This window comes from Odocoileus virginianus, chromosome 7 (assembly GCF_023699985.2).
Source record: "Odocoileus virginianus isolate 20LAN1187 ecotype Illinois chromosome 7, Ovbor_1.2, whole genome shotgun sequence".
Taxonomy (NCBI): domain Eukaryota; kingdom Metazoa; phylum Chordata; class Mammalia; order Artiodactyla; family Cervidae; genus Odocoileus; species Odocoileus virginianus.
Genome location: NC_069680.1, coordinates 59,955,751 through 59,978,030, shown reverse-complemented (window position 1 = coordinate 59,978,030; position 22,280 = coordinate 59,955,751). Strand labels below are relative to the sequence as shown.

Sequence of the window (22,280 nt, the reverse complement as noted above, 5' to 3'; positions counted from 1 at the left end):
TTGTTCCTGGAAAGGGAAGCCTGGTGTGCTGCAGTCCATGGGGTTGCAAAGAGTCAGACATGACTAAGCGACTGAAATAACTAACTGATCTTGTTTCCTGCTTATTTTCATTCCACTTAAAACTGTCAAAAACATTTCCCTGTGTAATTACATAGTCTTTCATCATCATCTTTATCATTATCATATGGTTTTATGATGGCATGATAAACTGAACAGATAAGATAGTAAATTTATTTAACTGTTTTGATGGAAACCATTCTAAATGCAATTAAGAAAGATGTTCCTATCCCTTTTGCCCCAGAGATGCATGGATCTTCAGGTCTCTATTTGGAAGGGCTAGGCTACTTTTCAGAAGCTAGTCAGAGAAATACGAGGTGCTCAGGGAGTTTCCTGTCCAGTCCAGAGACACATTTTTAATAAAAGTTTTCATTTCAAAAGCAAGTTTGGAATTTTGTTGTGGAAATTTTGGAGGGAGAGTGAGAACATTAGCCATTGATACTACTACTGTAATATTAATATCTCCTTTCACTTAAAAAGTAATTTGCTAATTAATTAATTTTTGGTTGCACTGGCTCTTCATTGCCACACATGGGCTTTCTCTAGTTGCGGCGTGCGGGCTTCTCCCTGCGGTGGCCTCTCTTGTTGCGGAGCACGGATGCTAAAGCAAGTGGGCTTCAGTAGTTGCGGTGCACAGGCTCAGCTGTTGCTCGACGTGTTCAATCTTCCGCAATCAGTGCTCGAACTCGTGTGCCCTGCATTGTTTGATGGATTCTCAACCATTGGACCACCAGGGAAGTCCCGTTCTGTTTTTTGTGTTAAAAAAACACAAAAAATGGTTTTGTGTTAAACCATTTGGTTTCTTTTCTTTTCTGTCTTCCATCTTAAAAAGCACAGAATACACGAATACATTCTTACTGTGTAAAAGATGAAAATAATTATTAAATGGAGAAGAAACAATATACGCTCTTCATTCTAGCACAGGAGCCTGTCTTCCCTCTAGAGGTTCATTACTGTTAAACATTTGGTGAGCACAATTCCAGTTTTATTTCTTTGTAGCTACATATATATAAGTACATAAACAGTTATTTTCTTTTTACAAGTAACATCTTTTCTCTATTGTTCTGTGACTTGCTTTTTCAATTCCCAACATAATCTCAGAGCTAGTCAAGTTAGCACTACATCGTTTTCTTTAACATCCATTTAATATTCTTCTACAGAAGGGATTATGGCAGAATTTTAAAATATTTCCTCTATTGGTAGACATTTAGATTGTTTCTACTTTTTTCTATAACAATGTTACAGCAACTACTCTTGTGCATTCTTTTTTGAAACATATGAAAAGTTCTGTATGGTAGGTTCAAGTTGAATTTCAAGTTCACTTAGTAGATATGTTCAAAAGTTTGAGAGATGTAGTCAAACTGTCTTGAATTTATGTCCTTTCTAACAGTATATTGGAGAGTCTGTTTCCTTTTACTCTTGTCAAATTTAATATTGTTGTTGTTCAGTCGCTCAATCATGTCCGACTCTGCTACCCCATGGGCTGCAGCATGCTAGGCTTCCCTGTCCATCACCATCTCCTGGAGTTTGCTGAAACTCATGTCCATTAAGTTGGTGATGCCATCCAACCATCGTGTCTTCTGTTGCCCCTTCTCCTTTGGCCTTCAGTCTTTCCCAGCATCAGGGTCCCTTCCAATGAGTTGACTCTTCACATCAAGTGGCCAAAGAATTGGAGTTGCAGCTTCAGTATCAGTCCTTCCAATGAATATTCAGGGTTGATTTCATTTAGGATTGACTGGTTGGATCTACTTCCTGTCCAAGGGACTCCCATGAGTCTCTCCAACACCACAGTTCAAAAGCATCAATTCGTCAGCTCTCAGCCTTCTTTATGGTTCAATTCTCACATCCGTACATGACTACTGATAGAACCATAGCTTTGACTATATGGACCTTTGATGGCAAAGTAATGTCTCTGCCTTTTAATATGCTGTCTGGGTTTGTCATAGCTTTTCTTCTAAGGAGCAACCGTCTTTTAATTTTGTGGCTGCAATCACCATCTGCGGTGATTTTGGAATCCAGGAAAATAAAATCTGTCACTGTTGCCACTGTTTCCCCATCTATTTGCCATAAAGTGATGGGACTGGATGCGATGATCTTAGTTTTTTGAATATTGAGGTTTTTGCCAGTTTTTTCATTCTCCTCTTTCACCTTCATCAAGAAGCTCTTTAGTTCCTCCTTGCTTTCTGACTTAAGGGTGATGTCATCTGCATATCCGAGATTGTCGATATTTCTCCCAGCAATCTTGATTCCAGCTTGTGCTTCTTGCTGCCCAGCATTTTGGATTATGTACTCTGCATATAAGTTAAATAAGCAGGGTGACAATATACAGCCTTGATGTACTCCTTTCCCAATTTTGGACCAGTCCATTGTTCCATGTCTGGTTCTAAATGTTGCTTCTTGACCTGCATACAGGTTTCTTAGGAGGCAGGTAAGGTGGTCTCGTATTCCTATCTCTTTAAGAATTTTTCAATTTGTTGTGATCCACACAGTCAAAAGCTTTAGCATAGTAAGTGAAGCAGAAGTAGATGTTTTTCTGGAATTCTCTTACTTTTTTGATTATCCAACGGATATTGGCAATTTGATCTCTGGTTCCTCTGCCTTTTCTAAATTCAGCTTGTACATCTGAAAGTTCTTGGTTCACATACTGTTGAGGTCTATCTTGAAGAATTTTGTTAATATTAAATATTGATATTTTAATATTTAATTCTTAATTAATATTAAGAATTAATATTATAAAACAAAAATGTTTAGTAATTTTAGGGAATGCCTTATTATTTTTTCAACTTTATATTTTTAAAAAACATGTTTTTATTTTTTATTTTTTTTAAAGCATTTGTTTTTAATTGAAGGATAATTCAGTTCAGTTCAGTCGCTCAGTCATGTCTGACTGTTTTCGACTCCGTGAACTACAGCACACCAGGCTTCCCTGTCCATCACCAACTCCCGGAGCCTACTCAAACTCATGTCCATCGTGTTGGTGATGTCATCCAATTATCTCATCCTCTATCATCCCTTTCTCCTCCTGTCTTCAATCTTTCCCAGCATCAGAGTCTTTTCTGATGTGTCAGTTCTTCACATCAGGTGGCCAAAGTATTGGAAGATAATTACTTCACAATAACTGTGTTGGCTTCTGCCATATACTGCCATGAGTCAGTCATAGGTACACGTGTGTCCCCTCCGTTTTTCTCCCTCCCAGCTCCCACCCCATCCCACCCTCTAGGCTGTCACAGAGCGCCAAGTTGGGCTCCCTGTGTCATAAAGCTTCCCATTAGTTATCTATTTTACATATGGTAATTATATATCTATGCTACTCTCAATTTTTATTATTGTTTTAATTCATATTTTTTTTTTTGCATTTTGGTACCTCTGTCTTCTTTCACACAGCACAATGTTTTCAATATTCACTGATGTTGCAGCATGCATTAGTGCTTCATTTCTTTCTTTTTTCTGACAGAATACTATTCTGCTATGTAGATCCATCACATTCAGGTTATCCATTCATCAGCTGATGGACATTTGGGTTGTTTATACTTTTTTTTTTACTATTATGAGTAACGCTGCTGTGAACATTAGTGGACAAGTTTTTGTGTGAACATGTGTTTTCAGTTCTTTTAGGTATATTCCTGGGAATGAAAATGCTGGGTCATTTGGTAGCTCTGTGCTTAACTTTTTGAGAAACTGCCAAACTGTTTTCAAAGGGGTTGCACCAATTTGCATTCCCATCAGCAGTTTATTAGGGTTCCACTTTTCCTGAAAATTGTTAATGCTTACAGTTATCCATCTTTTTTTATTATTGCTGTCTTAGTGAGTGTGAAGTGGTCTCTCATTGAGTGATTTGCATTTCTACACAGGTACCAGAAATGTCTTTTTTTCTTTCTTTTTTTGGTTGAAGTACACTTTCTAGTATTGAGTAAGGTTGGCCATCTTGATTATAATTGCAATGAGAGTTTGTGGTCTAAGAAGTGTTCTGAGTCTTGCACATCTGAATATGTCTTTATTTTTTCTGATACTAGAATAATAGTTTGATTGGATATAGAATTTATGTTCAAAATTATTCTGTCTCAGCACAGAAATTATTCCTACATTGTCTTCTTTTTAAATCTATTTTTTGAAACAATTTCAAAGAAAAATTAGAGTAGTATAAAGAGTTCCAGTATACCCTTCACCCAGATTTACCATTTTTGTATTTTCCCACATTTGTTTTATTATTTTATTTTTGTCTTTATCTGTTTCTATTTTTTTCTGAACTATTTGAGAATTGTAGTTATCCTTCCCCTTTACTTTTATTTATTTACTCACTGTGCATTTTCTAAAGGCAAGAATATTCACTCATATAACTATAATACCATTGTAGAAACAGAAAATTTACCATTGATACAATACTATTTAAACTTCAGACCATATTCAAGTGTTTCCAGTTTCCCTATAAGAAATTTTATAGCTTTCCTTTTTTCTCATCCAGGATCCACTTCATTCTCATGTCTGTTTAATCTTTATTCTTCATTATTCTGGGTCAGTTCCTTGGTCTGTCTTTGTTTTTCATGACATTAATATTTTTGAAGAGTACAGGCCCATGCTTTTGTTGAATCTCTCTCCATTTACATTGTATTCTTACACCCGATGTTGCTAGTGAGAATTTGGAGGTGGAAGGACTGAAGGAGAATGTATTGAACTCAGCTTGACCCCTTCTCACTCTTGAAGAGCCAGAGAGGTAAACAATCTACTTCTGCAATATTTGGTTCCCAAGCCCTTCAAGGCCTGTTCAAGCTCAGAATCCCTAGAGATGCCCTTTGACAGCTCATTTGGGAGAATTTACTGTTCTCTCAAATGGAGCCTGAGTTGGGAAAGGGATCTCTATGTGTTGGTGCTATCCAAGTCAATCTTCCCTCAATTCCCACCTTACAAATCTTGTCTCTGACAGGTAATATGCTGACTTTCTTCAGCCACACTTACAGCTGTCAACAACAACTATAGTCACATCATATAAAAGTACCAATGATCACAATTGATCTTTGGCTATCGCTATAGGCCATCATAGTATCAGAAGAGATTTTGAGTTCAATGATTTCACTTTTTTGCAAAGTAGAGGCCTCAGGAGATGGAGAGCTAGGGAAGGTCTCATCCCTCGTTAGTGCCACAACCCTGTCTCGAATGAATATTATGATTTATTATTTAACTCGAAATCCAGAAATCCTAAGGAAACCACTGTTCAGCAGTGGCAAGGCTAATACAGTGGCCACTTTGGTTAAATTAATACTGGAAAGAAGTGGAGGGGGTGGGGTGCATAGTTCACATCTCCAGGACTAAGATGCTGTGAATATGCCAGCCTGATTAAAAAGGCCAGGTGGGTGATATGCATGAAGCATCATTGGAGGGTGGGGGGCGCTTTATGAGTTCGAAAAAGAGAGACCGCAATTCATTATGCTAAGAGCATCTTAACTGTCAGCACATTGAATTAAGGGGCCAGTAGCAAAGAGGGCCTTCTTAGTTAACAGTCAGAAACGTGAAGGGTCAGGGGTCTTTAATTCAGAGGAAAGACTCTAGCTGTATAAACGTAGAGATTTATTGCTTACCCAGTGATGAGTGCTATGAGATCCAGGGTCAACACCCTTCACCACATCTGCTTTTGATAAGCTCTGCTGAGTTAGTTATTTATGTCATGAGTTCTTAGCCCCAAGCGAAGTGGGGGTGGGGGTGGGGTGACAGTGGGAGAGACAGTGAACACAGAGAGGGGAAGGGCCCAGAGCTCACAAAGGTCGGTAGGTTAACGCTCAAATATGGGGCTCCATCAATAGCTGTTCAAGGGTTTTCCTGATTATACTTTTACCAGCATAACATATGAGTTGAAAAAGATGATGGGTTTTGATATTGGTGAAATAGATCTGGGTATTAAATAAAGCAGAGCATGGCTTTACAACAGTGAAATATATTTTTGTGTTTTAATGGAAAACTATGTTTCATCTACAGCATGGGTCCCCAACCTCCGGGATCTAATGCCTGATGATCTGAGGTGGCGCTGATGTAATAATAATAGAAATAAAGCACACAATTAATGCAGTATGCTTGAGTCATCCTGAAACCAGCCCCCCCCAGCCATGGTCTGTGGAAAAATTGTCTTCCACAAAACCAGCCCCTGGTGCCAAAAAGTTTGGGGATCGCTACTCTACAGCCTATTCTCCTGGGTTACCATTATTCTCCAACCCTTTGTAAGTTGTAGGTAATGGTCAGATATGTAAATTCTATCCCGATGGTAATAATTGGCTTTGTTCCCTTTGCTATTCCTCTCAACATTCCTTTCATCCACACACATATGTACATTTTAAACTTTTCCTCTGGACAGGTTAAGACAGTTGTCTGGTTCTCTCATCATATGAGTCAAATAAAATCTTTACCATGTGTTCATTTTTGTATCTGTGAGAGCATCGTGATTTTACCTTTTTCTGGATATTATCTTTTAACAGAAAAATACTTCCGTTGCCTGATTGCTTGTGAAAAAGTTAAGCCCCTCTCTTCTTCCATGTCTTTCTGAGATTTTGTTACGCAGATCAGCTCCCTGGAAACTTCTTCATGGGTACTTTTAAATATCAGTCATATAAAACAAAAACAAACAGTTGAAACCTTCCCCCTCCTCCTTTTCGATGCTATTTTCTGCATTGTGGGGTTTAATCATTCGAAACTACAGGTCTATGTATCTAAAGATACATTGTCTGTTTTACCAATTTTACATTAAGGAGCTGATAGAAGTTTGGGGATTGGGATGGGGGAGGACAGTGGGAAAGAAAATGTCAGGAAACAGAAAACAGAAGAGGTGTTTTATGTGCCTCATGCCAGTGGGAGCATTTCAGATCAGGAAGGGCTCCTGGTCATATTTAATAGCAGAGTCAGATCGGGAACTCATATCTCCTGTTGAGTTCTTGGTCTGCTCTGGTTCAGAAGAGGAGAGGCTAGGGAGAAGTTTTTTCTTTTAGAAGCCCCTCATCAGACCCCTAACTTGTTCCATGCAATGACTGTATTTCTGATGCTCTATTTTGAAGAGAGAGGGCCACAGGTGACAAGGTGAATGCCCCAAGTTCCCTCCCACCTGCCTCCCACAAGCATCATCTAAGTGTGACTTATTTATTTATTTTGGCTGTTTTGGGTCTTCATTCCTTTGTGCAGGCTTTCTCTAGTTGCAGTGAGTAGGGGCTACTCTCTATTTGCGGTGTGCAGGCTTCTCATTGCGGTGTCTTCTCTTGTTGTGGAGCATGGACTCTAAGGTGCCTGGGATTCTGTAGTTGGGGTGTGCAGGTTTAGTTGCTCTGTGGCATGTGGAATTCTCCTGGACCAGGGGTGAAACGTGTTCCCTGCATTGGTAGGCAGATTCTTAACCACTGGACCACCAGGAAGTCCACAAGCATCACCTAGAACAGTAGGCAGAGAAGGAGAGGCCAGAGCCCCAAAGAAGGGCCTGGGTGGTCCCTTCTTTATCCCTAGCTGTTTTTCTCATGAACTGGAGAGACCATGATGTTGAATCACAAAAATTCTGTTTCTCATATACATGAGGAGGGGACTGGAGATGATCTCAAAGGCTTGTTTCTACTCTGACATGGTAGGAAGCCAAGATCAAGCCTTTTGGTCAGTTGAAGTGGGAAGCAACCTGCTATTCATCATGGCTTTCTTTTGAATTGTATGGCTTCAGTTTGGTCATCCACAAAGGATAAAATGACACGTCTCAGCTTTGATGGAGTTACATGCAGGATTTCCTTGGCTCCGGCACAGAGTTTGCCTGGGACATTCCTTGGAAAGTCCTACCCACTTTCAATGGATCATCAATTCCAGGTTATTTGACTATTATTTCTGCCTTGGCAAAGGTTTTTTTCATGTGATGTTAGACATCTATGAAATAGTTTTGGTCAAACCAAGAACATATTCAAAGTTTGAATATTTCATTAAAAATTATTGAAATTTATTTTTCCCCTAAATGCTCTTAAAGCTAATAAGATAATTCTGGTTGTTAATCATGAGTCTTATACATAAGACCCCTATTAATCATGTGTCTTATACAATGGACAAAGTTCATTTCACATTCAATTTCTTTTTGGTTTTGTCCCAAAATAGAATTGAAGCAAAATAAAATACTAAGCAGAAATCTCCCTTATATAAAATATTCATACTCCAACCAGTTGGCCTAATGAAAATTAAGACTTAGTAATTCCAAGTGCATCTGCTACCTTTCAAATTTTAAAAACAACTGTGGCAGCTGTTTTCATTTTTAGATGGAGCTCCAAGAGGTTAAGTGACTTAGGCAGTCTCATATCCGTTAATGAAAGAGTCAGAACTAAAACCCACTCTCCTGGACCCTAATCCTTTCTTCTTTATATGGTACCATCTTACTTCCATTAGTTAGGAATGAATGCTCCCTTTAATCATGAAGCTCTTTTTCCCTTCTGAAAGATGTTAAAGTAAAGGTATATAATTTCTGGGGAAAAAAAAGAACAAGATGTAGATGATTTGTAATTTATTACTTAGATCAACTTCCATTTTAGAAAAGACAAAAAGAAAATATATAATTCATATTTACATCTTTTGCCATGGAAAGTATTTACACCATAGATATTAAGTACAAAATAGCATATAAAACTCTAAGACGACACAGACAGGAAGGACCGCAATTTTGGCAGGGAGTTTTCTCTTTTTCTCCTTAAAGGTTTAAGTGCATTAGGCTAACTGTTAGCCTAACATTTTGCTGATTTAGGCAGTTACTGTTTCATCTTTTTAGCTTGATGGGCTCTCCAAAAGAGCCTTTGTTCAGAATAATTAGTAATTGATCTTGCCACATCACTTGCGTGGGCTCACCTTTGAGCCTTAGGGTACTGTGGTTCAGGCCACTGGCCTTTGTGGGTTTCCAGTGGGTATGGCTTTCTACTTAAAAGACTAGTTGGACTTATTTGCTGCAATGTTACTCATCTGGGAGCCGCAAGGCTACATTTCAAGGAATAGGCTCATTTGCTCAGCCATGTTTTTCAGGAGAGAGAATTCCAATTGCAAAGACTATTCAACCTTGAACTTTACGGGGCCAGGGACCAGACTAGACTGGTCACTAACTAGACTGTCAGTGCACCACTGGCAGAACTGGGATAGAAACTGACCCCATCTCAGTGCCCTAACCCTGGTGTCACAGCGGCTGGGCTGGAGTTGCTCAGAATGCCTGCTTATGGGAGGCAAGAAGTTTTAAACAGATGTGGGTGTGGGTCAGCTGGGGGCTCTGCCCTCTGTGTCAAAAACACTGAAGCCACTTGTGAAGGCATCTAGAAATAGGTCCTTAGGCAAGTACCGACCACCTGGGGTGTTTTCCCTGTGGTTTACCTGTAGCCTGGAAGTTACTGAAATTGAGCAAAGATCCCACTTCCATGCTGTCTTTGACCTGGTATGATCAGGTTGGCAAACTGAATCACAGGCAATGAAAAATCAAAGTAAAAAATAGGAAGGACAGAACAATCCAGCAGAGGAATCAGTTTTGTTGAAATAGTACCTGATAAGAAGAAGAAAACCATATAGGAAACATGTTAAAGGACTGATCTTTTAATGTAAATATCTGTCTATCAAAGAGCTTGCTCACTGCTTAAAAAAAGTGCTTTCCTATGTCTACTATCCCAAATAACTAACATAATTCCAAAATATCAAAGGTCATTAGAAAAATAAATTGACTGCACCAGAAAAAAATTCAAAATTAAAAATGATAAAAGAATAATAGTGATAGTGATCACAATTAAAAAAAGAGGCAATGCTTAAAATACCAAGATATAACAGAAGATATTTACATATATGATGTTAGCAGCAGCACAAAATGTATCAATGGGTGTGTACAATGAAACACAAACTGAAGACTGTGAGAAGCAAGAGAAACTTCCATTATCAAGTTCATCATGAAAATAAAATACTGTGCATTTAAACACTGTACTCCAAATGCACCAAATAACAAGAAAATAAAGCTTAAAGGAAAATGTAAAATTAACAAATGCATAAAACCCGACTGCTTCAATAAACAGGCTGGAAAGATCAGCCTGGGATTGCAGTGGAAGTTTGCAAAGTCCAGCTGGGCAGAAAGCAAATGCTGGGAATAAGGGAATCAGGCATTTTGCACTTTGTGCTTTTTTTCCTGGTAAAATGGCATTTTTTTTTTAAATGAATCGCTAGAATATAATATGAGATTCTATACCGTTTCTTTCAAAGAAAACTCTCAAACTTAAAATAGATTAATTAAAATTCTTTGAAGGCCTTTTTAGAATATGATTGGAAGAGGTCATGGTGCTTAGTGGAGTCTGGTTATTGAAGCAAAGTAGGGTCTGAGGCACAGGGATTCTGCCCTGAAGCGGTCTCTGTGGTCAGTAGAGAGAAGCTGAGGTTGAAGGCAGGGCCTTGCGCCGACATGCTCTGGGGTCCCCACCATCTGGTGAATGTCTCCGTGTGGCTGGTAGCAGAGTTCACGAGGCCCCAGGTCTCCAGGGCCCCAGGAAGGCATCCTGTTCCGTGGTCAGCAGTCTGGGGTAGACCGGCTGGGAAATGTGGGCGCTGACATTCAGAACTGGACTTGCTCCGAAGAGCCCAGTGTGAATGCCTCGGGACTAGATGAGGGATGCCGTCACCAATGGCCACTTAAGAAATGAAAACTTTAACTGGAGAAACCAGGCTTCTTTCAGGGTCTCCTTCCGAGTGGGAACCTGCTCGGTTTACGATTAGACTAACATTTGGACTGGAGGACTGTGTCCCAGTGAAGAGCCAGTCAGTTCCTCCAAGTCTGTGTGCCCGGGAAGAGTGTATTTCTTGGCCAGTTGGTATAGTTAAACGTTGCTGTCTTCTGCCCCTACTCCTGCTGGGCAGGGGTTTGGAAGGTGTTTCTACACTGTCCATGTACAATCCTTTCCCAGGGACATCACTTCGTCCTGCATGAACTTGCAGTAATGCCTTCTGATAGCACATAAAACACTGTTAATTTTCTCTTGCACACAATTATACATCCTTTTGGCCACAGGACAGCAACAGAGCTACTTAGAGATTGACTTTCTCACATTGACCGTTCAGGAGCACACGTTGAACTTTAATAGCTGTGGTGGCAGGGATCCTGCAGACCCTTGCTTATTCATGGGAAGTCCTGAGGGTCTTTTCAGGGGGTCTTGGATGGCCACGGAATTGGCTTCTTTCATTTTGGCTAAGCTAAAAACCAAAGATTCAGTTTTAAAGAAAATGATCAGCTATGTTTTTAGCCATAAGTACTTGGCACTGGGTTTCTCTGAATGTCTTATCGTGTGTTAGAGACTTTATCCCAGATTCCAGCAATTCATGCATGGAAGGAAACCAAGTGAGTTCCCAAAGAAAAAGGAAAGAACCAGCATAGGGAGTTGTCACCCCTCCTTGTCCAAAACAACTTTCTACCCAGGTTCGGTGGGGAGGGGGTGTTTTTCTCAACCCAGGCTTGAGCCAGACCCCCTCTTTAAACTAGAAAACATAGACACCTGGTTAAAAACCAAACCAAACCAATCCCTGATAGGCATAAGGAAAAATGCATTTGACCCATTGAAATCAGCAAAAAAGCTACAGATTATAGAAGCACAAAATATTAAATCTAGTCTCAACCTTTTACTTTAAGGATGAGGAAAAGGAAACTCTCTGCACCATAGCCTCTGGGCGTCCTCTGGAGACAGAGCAAGTCACAGGTCTAGACTAAGAAATTTGCTGTGACTTATTGAACTTAAAACCAGTAAAAAAAAAAAAAAAAAAACCAAAAACAAAAACCCTAGAGACTTTACTTATGACCCTGAAGCCAGAAAACAAAGTATTTCTTCACTGGTAGGTCCTAATAACAACGTTTTATCAGATTCAGAATAGTAACCCAAAATAAAATCAAATGAAACAAAGGTGTGGATTTCTCTTCTTATGAGGGCCATAATAGGATAAATGATACATCTGTCAACAACTCTGTGTAATTGAAAGGCACCAGGAGTGTTTGGTAGGAAAACAAAGCTGTCACACATGTTGACCAGATTGCAGATCTTTCTCCCCAGGGGTCTTGTTTTGCAGAGGTGAGCTAAAATGATGCTCAGTGGACTGAGCTGAGAGAAGTGTGGGGGAACTGGGGGGTGGGCGGGTGGGGGTTGAGGATGGGGAGAGAGGCAAAAGGAGATGAGGAGAGAGAGAGATGAGGGAGCCAAGTGGTCTGAGGGTGAGAGAGGGGAGGTGGTGGGTGGTCTGAGGGCTGTCTGAATGGAGAGAGAACTGAAAAAATGAAGAAAACAGGTCGTGGGTGGAGGCAAGATAAGGAGGTGAGATCCTCAGGGGGAACCAAAAGGAAAGGCTGAGAAGACCATTCAGGCTGAAGGGCTGGGGTCTTATCTTACCCCTTGGAGAGTCAGAGATTGGTAAGAGGCTTTGGGAACCATTTGGGAAAGTGGCAAAGGCAGTAAGAAGGTAGAAAGCTTCCAAGCTCTCACCATCTGCTTGACAGTGGGAGGAGATGCAAGCCCAGGACACTGAGGGATGTGGAAGGAGTGCCAGGGAGACCAGCGACTGACCTGGAGCTAGAAGGGGTCCTGCTCATTGAAAATTGATCTCTTCTTGGAAAAAGGCACTAGGATGTGACAGGGGTTCCTGCAGTGGTCAGGATAAGAGAGCCTGTTGTTGTTCAGTAGCTCCATCGTGTCCAGTCTTTGTGATCCCATGGACTGCAGCATGCCAGGCTCCCACATCCTTCATCATCGCTCGGAGCTTGTTCAAACTCATGTCCATTGAGTTGATGATGCCATCCAACCGTCTTGTCCTCTGTCATCCCCTTCTCCTCCTGCCTTCAATCTTTCCCACTGTCAGGGGTTTTTTTTGTTTTTGTTTTTCCAATGAGTTGGCTCTTCGCATCAGGTGGCCAAAGTATTGGAGCTTCAGCTTGAGCATCAGTGTTTCCAATGAATATTCAGGGTTGATTTCCTTTAGGATTGACTGGTTTGATCTCCTTGCAGCCCAAGAGACTCTCAAGAGTCTTCTCCAACACCACAGTTTGAAAGCATCAATTCTTCGGTGCTCAGCCTTCTTTAAGGTCCAAATCTCACATCTGTACATGACTACTGGAAAAACCAAAGCTTTGACTGACTAGATGGACCTTTGTTGGCAAAGTAATGTCTCTGCTTTTTAACACGCTGTCTAGGTTTGTCATAGTTATTCTTCCAAGGAGCAAGTGTATTTTAATTTCATGGCTGCAGTCACCATCTGTAGTGATTTTGGAGCCCAGAGAAATAAAGCCTGTTGTTGGGGGCACCTAAGGCGGGGAATCCAGTATAGGATGCCTCACTCCAGGAACTTAGCACCAGGTTGCCTTCATGGGAGGCACTTTTGACCCAAAGGAGAGCTTGGAGGAAATAACTTTTTAAAAGTCATAGGAAAAATACAGTTATTAAAAATAAAAAGAAGACATCTCACCTTAACATCAAAACAGAAATGTTAGAGAAAGTTAAAGTATCAGCAAACTATATGAAGGTAAATTTTTTTTCTTTCATACAAGAGACCCACTGCCTGCAGTATGGATAGGTCCTTACTAAAAATAATTACACAAGGAAAAAAATGTAATTCACCAGTGCTTTTATCATTGAGGAATTACTCTTGAAAATCTTTTATTTTTCCTTACTCTCTAATCTATATAATCAGTCAGATAAGCTGTTGATCTTCATTATGCAATACAGAAAATTAGGTTCTGACTTACTTAAAAAATACACCAAATCTTCAATTAACTGCACTGAAGTTTCCTGCAAGACGCAGTGCAAGAGAAGTTTTTCTATTGAAATACGGAGGAAATGATTGTTAAACTTAAGACAACAGATTGGCTGCATGGGGAATGTTGGCCTCAGTGTCTAAGAGGCCATAGGTGGGGAGCAGAAATGGGGAGCTGCTGCTGGGGAGATGGTAATAGGCCCAGAATAAATAACACATCTTATTTTTGTTGTTGTTGTTTTGTCTTTAGGACACACCACGAGGCTTATGGGATCTTAGTTCCCTGACCAGGAATTGAACCCACGCCCTCAGCAGTGAAAATGTGGAGTCCTAACCACTGGACCGCCAGGGAATTCCTGATAACACATTTTATATTGGAGCCAAAAGGGAAAAAAGTCCTCATTCAACCAGGAATATGGGTAACTGGAATTTTAAAGAAAGATTTAAAAAATTTGCTGATCTTTCTCTTTTTAGAGAAAAAAAAAGTATGAACATTTATGACATTTAGTTTTAAAAAGCAACTTCCCTGGGGTGGGGAAGCCAGTTCACATCTATCCTGAGTCACATCAGGTTGGCCACCATTTCCACATCTCCATTTTTCAGTGTCCATGATGTCTGTCAAGCAGGTCCTCTGTGTGGACACAAGGGGGCCTGCTCTGAACCGAATTTCTCCAGAAATCTTAATAAACAATTTCTCAAGTGACTCCAGTTAATGGAGGTTTGATTACAAAAAGCAAGGTTTTACCCTGAACTGAATACTAACCATCTCCTTGTCTAACTTTATACAGCTGTCTCCCATGTTCCAAGTCCTCTCATGGAGATAGTCCTCCTATGGCCTGTGAGGCAAGCAGAACCTTCCCCAGGTCTCAGAGGAGGCAGTGGAGGCTCAGAGCACGGTAGGCATTTGTCCAAGGTGGCCCAGCCGGCGCTGCGCAGTCAGGGCCAGCTCACAGACCTCCCTCCCGGGCCAGAGTGCCTCCCACTGGCGGGGGGAGTTGCAGCTGGCTTATTTTGGCAGACTTTTGCAATAAAACACTTTGTCTTTGGAATGAGCAGAGTGCAAGAAAAATGTCTCTTAGCAGGCAACTTCCCTGCTTTTTTTTTTTTTAACAGTAAAATGAACCCGGGCGCTGGCAGTTTCCTCTTTAAAAGGTGGCTGTGATGGATCTGTCTTCCTCCAGTGTTGTAGGTTCAGAGCTGGTGGTTTGCCAGCACATGACACAGACCATTTTATTACTGATATATGCACATGTCCAGGATCCTGTGAGTCAGTGAAAGTCCTCAAACCCCTTCACTCATGTGTTAATACCATGTTCTAGAGGGTTGTTTTCTATTTCTCCCGTGGGCCCAGGGATGGAAGGAGCATTGGATGGCTGGTTAATTTGGCTGTAAAAACCCAGTGGCACCCACCGAGCCTCTGCGTATGGTGACCAAGGAAGAAGAAGGGTAGTGGTGGGTACATCCCAGGCACTGTCCCTTCAACCTAAAGGAAGAAGGTTTATTCCAGATCCTCTTGGAAGCAGGTAGCTTGCTGCCTATCTCCATCATCCCAGGACTGCACATGAGATACATGAGGCCCTTGACTGTGAGGGCCAGGCCAGATGTCCAAGTTCATTGCCCAGTCGTGCTCATGGGCTTCTCTCCTCTCCGACACTGTTGTGCCCTTCTCTTGAAGACACATGCTCTTTGCTTTTGCAGCTTGGTATGTTGATCAGCTTACAACATTTGAAAGAGCCCAGGAAGTTAAAAGGTTAATGGTGGCAGCACCAAAGGAAGTTAAAGGAAATCTGTTGAGAAGGAGCTGGGAAAGGTGACCAGTCTCTGGCCACAGCCTCCTGGGGAGGCTTTCAAGTTCAGAGTGTGACCATGCCGGCAGCCACTTGGCAAAGACGGTCGCTCAAAGATCCACAGCTCTCCACTGCCTAAAAGGCATCCCAGCGCCCTTGCAGCGCGGCAACGGCAGAGGGCGCTCGCTGCAAGGCCGCGGCAGAAACCCCAGCAAAGAGCTGGAGGAGACAGGCTGTGTGAGGGCAGGTGTCACGGTCTCCTGCAGGTCGCCCTCCGATCACCCTCAAGCCAGACCCCCGGGAAGGGTTCGGCCCGCGACCCTGCGTCCAGAGGCAGCTCCCGTCTTCTCCCTCCTCCAGGGTGAAACGCTTTTCCCAAGGCTTGGGCTGCCTGGCTTCACTTCTTGGCGACTAACCATGGACTCTGGCCCTTGAGGAGGCAGAGAGAGGCGCGTGTTTGAGGAGGAGGCCCGCTGGTGATGGGCGATGCCCCCCTGAGCCAGGGGTCCCACTGACCTGCGAGCTTGGAAAGGGCCCTCCCAGTTTGGACCCACCCTCTTTATATTCCCTTCCTTCCACCACAATTTCGGTTTGCCCTTCTGTAATTCCAGAAGCTAGCATGACCCAGGATCCTGCTCACTGGAAGATTCTATGAGGAGGACGAGAGGAGGAAGGGGGCCCCCTGTCTGCAGTGGCCAGCTCCTTCTTCTCTGCTGTTAGTTCCTTCCTGGCCGCCTGGGTCTTCTCTTCATTCTGACCCCTTGGCGGCCCCAGCATCCTCAGATGTACCCTCACTTAGCGCTCAGCACAGTCCTTGTGCTGCCGGGCACACTGTTAGCTCCCGGAGGACAGGCTTACGGTCCTTAGTGGACCCTCTCCCTCCCACTGCCTGCACACAATAGGTGCTTAATAAACCATATTGAGAAGTCAGCAGGTCAGAGATGTTTATGAGTCTCAGCTATGGCAGAGAGACCTGAGCTAGGTCCCTGAGGGGCCCAGTGAAAGAGAAAGTCCTTCTCTAAGAGTTCTCTGTCTAGTATAGGAGACCAAATTTCCTCCTCTAATAGAAGGTGGAAGGAAAAAAAAAAACAAGACAGGGTTCTTGGTCATTTCGGAGAGGGAGACTCATCCAACAGAAGAACCCAGAAAGGCCTTCCTAGGGCCCTGGAGTCTGAGCTGGGCCTTAGAAGGAGGTAGAACTTTGGCAGGTGAGAAAGCAGGCATTCCAGCCGAGGGCTCCGCACAGGCCAGGGTGTGTGTGTGTGTGTGTGTGTGTGTGTGTGTGGAGGGGGAAGCAAAGGGTGTGTGTGCAGGAGCTGGTGAGGAGACCTGGAAAGGGAGGCCCCACGGTTTGAGGTTTGCATCCCTGGCTCAGTTCTGCCTCCATCTACGTTTTCCTTCAACAGACACCCAGCTGCTTCTCGGAAGCAGGGCTGTTCCAGGAACTGAGGGTCTCTGCGTGTGGAATTCTGCCTAGGCCTGTCAAATCCAGCTCCCTTCCCTGCGTCCTCCTCCCTGGCCCTCCTCCACTACTGCTTCAGGGAAACTTCCCCCTTGAAAACTCCCCTCCTTGGAGCAATGAGCTGCTGGTTTTCCCCTGTCCCTTCCTTCCTTCTCTGCCCTCCGTCTCTGTGTGGATCTCCTCCTCTTTTCTGGGCCCTCTTTTCGGTGGTGTGGATGGTGCTTGACATCTCAAGTTGCCCGAGAGTGTGTCCAGGTGCGGGGCTGGGGCTGGGGCCAGGCTGTAGGTGTGTGGGTGGGGCCCCGGGAAGGGCACAAGAGCCTGGAGTTAGGAAGGCAGCCATGTCCCCGTACATTCGGGGGGCTTTGGGACTCCAGCTGCATGCCGGGTGGTTAAAGTTGTGATGTTGAGTCCCTGAAGAATGTGGCAGCTTGGACACCGCTGGGAGACCAGGTCTGCAGCCACCGCTGCCCCAGGAAAGCCGATCCCGCTCACCCACTCCCCAGGGCATGTCCAGGAGTCTGGTCACTCAGGGTTACGAAGCACATGCATGCGGCACATGGATTTGCAATGCCAGCTCCATGCACAAAACTGTCACAGCTGAAAACGACTCTAGGTTGAGGGGCACGGTGTCCCAGTTCTCCCAGGAGCCGACCAGTCAGTGGAATCAGGGGGTTTCAAGATGTCAGAGGTCACCTGTTATTGATACCTGGGGAAACTGAGCGGTGGAGAAAGGGCTGGGAGCTGAGGCTCCGGACTCCTGGCCAGTGCCGGCCCCCGTCTCAGCTGACGCTGACCCTCCCCACGTCTGTGGTTTTTCATTCTGCCAGGTGAAGCTGGGATCCCGGGAAGGGAGACCAGGTGGGGAGGAAGCACCAAGGGACGCGGTAATGGGCCATGGGGCATGTGGGAGGCTATGATGGGGCCATGGGGCATGTGGAAGGTGGTGATGGGGCCATGGGGCATGTGGGAGGCTGTGATGGGGCCATGGGGCATGTGGGAGGCAGTGATGGGGCCATGGGGGTGTGTGGAAGGTGGTGATGGGCCATGGGGTGTGTGGGAGGTGGTGATGGGGCCATGGGGCATGTGGGAGGCAGTGATGGGGCCATGGGGTGTGTGGAAGTTGGTGATGGGGCCATGGGGCATGTGGAAGGCGGTGATGGGGCCATGGGGCGTGTGGGAGGCTGTGATGGGGCCATGGGGCATGTGGAAGGTGGTGATGGGGCCATGGGGCATGTGGGAGGTGGTGATGGGGCCATGGGGCATGTGGGAGGTGGTGATGGGGCCATGGGGTGTGTGGGAGGCTGTGATGGGGCCATGGGGCATGTGGAAGGTGGTGATGGGGCCATGGGGTGTGTGGAAGGTGGTGATGGGGCCATGGGGTGTGTGGGAGGCACTGATGAGGCCATGGGGTGTGTGGAAGGGGCTGTCTCCTGAGTGAGATGGGGCTTCCTTTGGCCCCGTGACTGCACAGGTACAGTGGCTGACCTTGGTGAGAATCCTTACTTGGACCTAGAGGACCTGTTATCCTGTCGCTCAGGATGGGGCTGACTCAGTCTTTTGTCTAGCTGGGTGTTTGCAACTCTCCAGGCAGACAGTGCTTGCCACCAGGTGCATTTGGTGCCAGAGCACGGGGAAGGGAGCATACTAGAGAAGGTGCTTCTCCAGAGCAGCTCCCTGCAGGTCACAGAGAAGGTCACCAGCAGTGCTGCGATCTGCCCTGTTGGTCAGGGCTGGTGCCCCAGTCACTCCTTGAGCAGACGGCTCTCACAAGGGGAGCTGCAAGGCCCCAGGACCAGCGTGAGCATCTCTAACCTCCCTGAGTCCACCAGCCCCTTGCATGGCCCTCCCTGGTCCATCTCTCCTGTAAGACACCTGCCTCGTTCCTAGAGCTCCTGCCTCTTCCTGTGCTCCTGCCTGCCAGCGTGAGTGTGGAGGCCCTGCTACTGCTCTTATTTATTTATTTGTGACTGTGCTGGGTCTTCATTGCTGCGAGGGCTTTTTTCTAGTTGTGGAAGGCAGGGACTACTCTCCAGGAGTTGTGACTCCCAGGCTCTCAAGCACAGGATCAATAGTTGTGGCGCATGGGCTTAGTTGCTCTGTGGCTTGGGAGGTCTGTCCAGATCAGGACAGACCTTGTCTCCTGCATTGGCTGGTGGATTCTTTTACTACGGAGTCACCAGGAGGCCACCCCCCATCTCCCACCCCACTGCCGCAGCTACTCCTTGACTATTTGTTTCCATGCTTCTGACATGGAGTTGAGTTGGGTTAAGGTCCAAGTAAAGAGGCCCGGTGGAGAAGGCAATGGCACCCCACTCCAGTACTCTTGCCTGGAAAATCCCATGGCCGGAGGAGCCTGGTAGGCTGCAGTCCATGGGGTTGCGAAGAGTCAGACTCGACTGAGCGACTTCATTTTCACTCTTCACTTTCATGCATTGGAGAAGGAAATGGCAACCCACTCCGTCTACGGGGTCGCACAGAGTCGGACACGACTGAAGCGACTTAGCAGCAGCAGCGAAGAGGCCCGGGGCACCCTCGAGTCAGGGGTGTGTGGAGCCTGGCCTGCAGCCCTGTGCCGGGGAGGCTGTCTTGGCTAAGGATGTGCCAAACTTTGCGGGCGATGATGTGTGTACATGGTACTCGGTGAACTTCCCCCCAGGGGAAGGCAGCGTGGACACTGAAACCAGGCTGATGGTTTTTTCTCTCTGACCACCAAGCCCCAGGAGGCGAAACTTGAGAGGTTCTTCCCTGCCTCTCCCAGGCTCTCCTGCCCCGCCTCTGACTTGTTTTCCTTGACTCTGACTTATAAACTTTTCTTTACACATCTCTCTATTTTATTATTTATATTCTTGCCAGTGACTTTGAATCCTTTGTGATATTAGCTGAGGTGGGGCTTCCCTGGTAGCTCAGACGGTAAAGCGTCTGCCTACAATGTGGGAGACCTGGGTTCGATCCCTGGGTCGGGAAGATCCCCTGGAGAAGGCAATGGCAACCCACTCCAGTACTCTTGCCTGGAAGATCCCATGGACTGAGGAGCCTGGTAGGCTACAGTCCATGGGGTCGCAGAGTCGGACACGACTGAGCGACTTCATTTCACAAAGTAAATGAGGGCTTCCCAGTTGGCTCAGTCAGTAAAGAATCCGCCTGCAATGCGGGAGACCTGGGTTTGATCCCTGGGTCGGGAAGATCCCCTGGAGAAGGGCATGGCAGGCTGCAGTCTGCTGCTGCTGCTAAGTCGCTTCAGTCGTGTCTGACTCTGTGAGACCCCATAGACGGCAGCCCACCAGGCTCCTCCGTCCCTAGGATTCTCCTGGCAAGAACACTGGAGTGGGTTGCCATTTCCTTCTCCAAGGCTACAGTCTATGGGGTTGCAAAGATCGCACACGACTGAGCGATTCAGCACAGCAAGAAGTAAATGAACAAAGATGAGGATGGAAGCAAAGTAAGGTTTGGGTTTGCCCAGAGCTTTTCAGGGTGTTCAGCTAACACAGTATTTCAACTTCTGGAACTTTCCAGGGCATGTTTGGCCCTATTTCAAAATCATTAGTGGGTTCTGATTGCTCCAGTGAGACCCTGAAATAGAATGAGGCAGTGAGTCTAGAAAAGCCAGGGTACACTCTGATTCCTTAGGACCTCGGGTGAGGGGGTGAGGAAGCCAAAGAAATGGTGAGGAGGGTGGCATTGCAGGAAGCCCAAGTCAGTAGAGCCAGGACAACAGCATGTCTCCAGGAGCAGAGGATGGACAAAGCTGTGCTGTGACCTACAGGGACCCTGGGTCCTTTTGACCGTGCAGACGCTTTCCTCCAGAAAAATACAAACAGTTATCAAGGTGCTACTGCAGAGCCCAGGGACCTGTGCTCAGGGCTCCATGGCAGCCGGATGGGAGGGGGTTTGGGGGAGAGTGGAAGCATGTGCGTGTGTGGCTGGGTCCCCTTGCTGTCCACCTGAGACCATCACAGCACTGTTCATCGGCTGTACTCCAATACAAGACAAAATTTAAAAAAAATATATTTTATGACTGCTCTGGTAGAAAGATAAATATAATCCTGGCTGGATTCATGATTAAATACTCAATTTTTTTCTTTTGGATTTAAAAGAAATGAAAATATTAAAGTATTGTCTTACCCCTGAAAGCCCCCCAAAGGCCCAGGCTTGTGTTCACTGTGCCTGGTGGAGCAGCTGGCTCTGGGTGGGGTCTGGGGAGTGGGCTTAGGCATTACCAGGGAAGTGCGGCATCCTGGGACCCCCTCGGTAGGAAAAGTAACTTGTGCCAGCTAGCAGCTGGGGCCTGGGGCCCTCATGCTCTGCCGCCTGGTGAGGGGACAGATGACCACAGAGAGCAGCTCTAATTCAGCTGCTTCACTTTTCAAACAAGGAAGCCAAGACCCAGGGGAGGAAGGTGTCTGACTTCCAAATTATCTGAGTGGACATTTGCTAAGAGCACCAGTAAGGTCCCTGGGGTTTGGGCAGCATGTGGTCCTATGAAGACAAGAGTCTGTGAGTGCAACCTCACCCCACAATGCGGCAGGGGCCCCGCGAGTGTGAAGCTCACTAACTTAGACTTCATGTGACTACATGTGGACAGCGTCTCTGCTTCAGTGTGCTTTTGTACTGTCTGTGATGAAAGGATATATATTTATATAAAGACAAAGTGTAAACAAAATGGGGAGGGGTATTTGGGGAGGGGTATTTAAATTACTTAAGTACTTTGGTATTTTCAAGCCCTTTAGAAGCACCAGTTATGTTGTAATACCTAACAGTAAACCTGTGTGCTACCCCATAGGTAATATTCGCCTAGTCATTAAAATAGCTTTGTTTTATTTATAAAACAGTGAGACCTTTATAAATAGTGCACTAAGAACAGTACAGAAAGCAGTAAAATTCTATTTCTTAAAAAAAACAAACAAAAAAAACCAACAGAATGCCAATATCTTAACCAGATTTGTTTGAGTGTCCTTTGTTGGAACAAAAAGACTGTTGGGGCAGACTTTTCAGCTGCTAGTTGTGAGTGGACCTTGCGAATCTATAGCAAATGAATGGCTGTCATCAACAATAGCTGGTATTAATGACTGCAGCTCAAAAGGAAGGAAAACAAACCAAAAATCAAAAGTACTAGCACTTAGCCCTTTGTAACCCTGGGGGCTTGAAGGGTTTCAGCGAAACTGAAACTTACACACGTACATGGAGCTGCTATGAACGTGGGGTACATTACAAAAGACGTCGCTTAATACAGTCCTGGCCGT

At 45.0% G+C, this 22,280-nt stretch overlaps 1 long non-coding RNA gene across 1 annotated transcript in view; it reads left to right on the top strand.

Annotated features, from left to right (window-relative positions):
* LOC139036058 (uncharacterized) overlaps positions 1–14,837 on the top strand; it is a 38,397-nt gene extending 23,560 nt beyond the window's left edge. Inside the window, exons 2-3 of the long non-coding RNA XR_011488774.1 lie at positions 14,039–14,207; positions 14,577–14,837. This is a non-coding gene — a long non-coding RNA (uncharacterized lncRNA). The remainder of the gene's footprint in view (positions 1–14,038; positions 14,208–14,576) is intronic.
* Positions 14,838–22,280: the final 7,443 nt, after the last annotated feature.